Source organism: Mirounga leonina, unplaced genomic scaffold, assembly GCF_011800145.1.
Source record: "Mirounga leonina isolate KUSES-001 unplaced genomic scaffold, KU_Mleo_1.0 Mir_168, whole genome shotgun sequence".
NCBI classification, from domain to species: Eukaryota; Metazoa; Chordata; class Mammalia; order Carnivora; family Phocidae; genus Mirounga; species Mirounga leonina.
Window position 1 is genome coordinate 3,327,561 of NW_023270426.1, and position 3,302 is coordinate 3,330,862.

Sequence of the window (3,302 nt, forward strand, 5' to 3'; positions counted from 1 at the left end):
CATCCATCCATCCATCCATCCATCCATCCATCCATCCATCCATCCATCCTTCCCTCCATCCCTCCAGCCAGCCAGCCATCTGTCCATCCCTTTCTTTCATTTCCCTCTCCATCGAGCAGAGTTTCATGATAACAATCTCTCTTTAGCAAGCACTTTCAACTCCCTTGAAAACCAAACTGTCTTTTGGTCACCCCCATCTGACTGAAAACCAGTTCTGAATGATAGAAATATCAGCCTGCTTTGCCCTCTTGCTGGGCCACCGAAGCCTGAGAGAACACAATTTCAGTTACCCTCCTCAGTTGGTTGAACACTGCGCCTCCTTGTCATCTTCCCTTTCTCTCGTTAGGCTCTGACTTTCCCCCCTTATCCAGATCTTTTCACCTCGGTGCCTCCTACTTCCCTGAAAACCCAGAGTCTATCACATGGAACTTTTTGTCCCTCTACTCATTCTTTCCTGCATATCTCCTCTTCCAGGGGAGGCCGTGCCTCTCCTCCAACTGAGGCCAGGCCCTCCACCTGTTTGATCCTTTACACTTACTCAGAAATTCTTTGCTCTCTTTCCATCTCACCTGCATCTCCCCATTGGCAGGTAACCAAGCTTTAGCCTCTTCTTCCAGTTTTAGAAACGAGCCTTCCTTGCGTCCTCCGTTCCTTTCAAGCTTCCCCTTCTCTCCTTCCTTCAAAAGCCAAACCTCACCAAGGATTAGTGACAGGCACCACTGCTACTCTCTCCTCTCCCATTCACTCCTTCCCATCTGGCTTCTGTCCCCAGCACTCTATTGACCAGGCTTTTGCCAAGGTCCTCAACAACATCCGTGACCATAAATCCACTGGACATTTAGGGTTTTCTTGTTATTTGTATCCTGAGCAGTGATGAACAGGACCTCTCCTCCTTCTGTGAAATATTCTTTGCCCTTGACTTCTACAACATAGAGCTCTCTCCCGGTTGTCTTCCTGTTTCTCCCATTCATTTCTTGAATTTGCTTTTCTTTTGAGGAAATTGAAAGATACAGAAATTTTCAGAGAAAAATTGAGCCTCCCAGTTTTTACTACACAGAATTAGTATTTAATATTTTGTCATATTTGTTTCCTGTCTTTATTTCAAGAAATGAAACATGGTGTCTGAAGTTTCACTTCTGTGTAGTCCGCACCGCTCCCATTTCCCTCCACTTCTCCTGAGTTTTCTGTGCAACTCCAGAGTTCATTTTCTATTCTTTTACATATATCCTAGGTATCCAGAACCAATATACAGCAGTGTTTTTGGTGGTTTCCCCTCCCAAATTAACATAAATAATATCCCATTTACTCTTGTCCTCAAATTCATTCTCTAAATTTAGCTAAAGTGATCTTTGAAAGATGAATATCTGATCACATCACTCCCCTGCTTAACATACTTTGGCATCCTGAGGCCTTCATAGGGCCTTCAAGGCTGTGCACAATTTGGTTATCGCCTACCTCTCTGGTCTTCTCTGTCTACCATGCTGCCATCAATTTTGTTCCTCTCTGATGTTGCTGGTGTGGAATGTTCCATGCTCCTTTGTAACCAGAGACCTGCCCTTGTGCTTCTGCCTGGAACACTTCTTTACCTGGTTAACCTGTACTCATCCTTCAAGAAGGACTTCCCTGATATTGCAGAATACATCATACCCTTCCATCATGTGTTCAAAGTCCCCTGCCAAATTAGTCCATATATCACAACTAGAATTAATTGTCAGTGCAATTATTTGGATGCCTCTCTTTCTTGTTAGGGCAGAAGCTCCTTGAGTCCTGGGACTCCATCTCTTTTGTGTCTCTTGTATCTCCAGCATCTAGAAGAGAGTAAGGGCTCTGCACATAAGAGAGTGATGAATTAGTGAAAGCAGTGAGTTCTTTTTCAAGGATACGGTAGGAAAAGAAAAAATAGATTTTTGGATGGGATAGGACCCTTTAAAAAGGGAAAGAGAAAAAAAAAAAAAACGCTAGAAAGTTGTTTTGAGTCTCCACTTCTCAAGATGCACAAAAACTAGGCTTTAACCCAACATGGAACTTCTAATGTGTAGCGTCTGATTTCTTTCTGGAATGAGGAAAAAGGGATTCGCAGATGTAAGTGATGGGGAAATAACCACAATTACAAAACAAGATGCTTGAAAATCCGCAGCCGTGAGGATATAAAAAGGACTCTGAAAGACCTGCGGACAGAGATAAAGTGCAATTTGAATCCGCCGGGAACAGGGTCAGAACATCTCGGAGGGCTGCTCGCGCGGCAAGCTGGAGCTCGTAACAGTGATTTACTGTCTGTCCTCCATGAATAGCTTCACGGGTGGTACCCTCTCCGGCTGTAACAGTCCTGCCACTGTACCACCGTGAAGCTGGGGCCCTGCTCGCTTCTGATACCAAATTATTGTTTGGAAAATGAAGAGAATGCTAGATTAGAAATACGGTAATGAATGAACAATAAATGTTAAGTAAACCAGAACTCCCATTTCTCGCCCCTTCCCCCCCACAAAGGCTCTTTACATTAAATGGAAATCTTTAGTTATGTAATACAGAGCAAAGACTCTCTCTGGCCTTGTTTTCATCTTGCTGTTCCAACATAACTGCTCTTAATTGCCCTTCTTACTAACGTTTAGACTGAAAAGTATCTACTTGGATATAAGTTTGTTTAAAAATGCAGTGACTGAAATGTAATTTATACTTTTCATAACCAGATAAACCAGATGATTAAACACCACTTTGGAATTTGCTGTTTGGCCAAAAGAATGATGGAAAGCAAAATAGAACTTTTTGGAGGAGAGCTCTTTTCAAGGCCTATGCTTCCAGGTAGTAGAAGGCCTGGCTGGAAGAGGGAATTGTTCTGGCTCATGCTTAAATATAAAATTAGGCTTCAACTGGTTCCAAATCGACGTTGTAGATGTGAGAAAACACTGTACTGATACCAACTGAAAGACTTTTTCCAGGCTGTTTAGGATGAATGTGTATTTAAGGGTAATTTTATAACCAGAGAAATGGAGACAAAGAGGGTGTTTTGTTTGCTTTAACTTTAAAACAAAAGACAGCTGTCTGAAGCATCTAAACTTCAGCTGGATAATAGCGGACAGTGAAAGTACCTAAAAAAAATGATCCAATCTGCTCGGATCTGAAGTCGATTTTTTAAGAAAGTATAAAAAACGACGTCATTAAGTATAAAGTTATCCCCTGAAAACTCCCCTATACGTGTAATTATAAAACGTAAAGAGGGTTTCCTAGTGTCTTAACCTGACCTTGGATTTTGTACCTGGGCAGGTCTTTAGTTAATAGTCCCATAAAACATTGACGCCACTTAA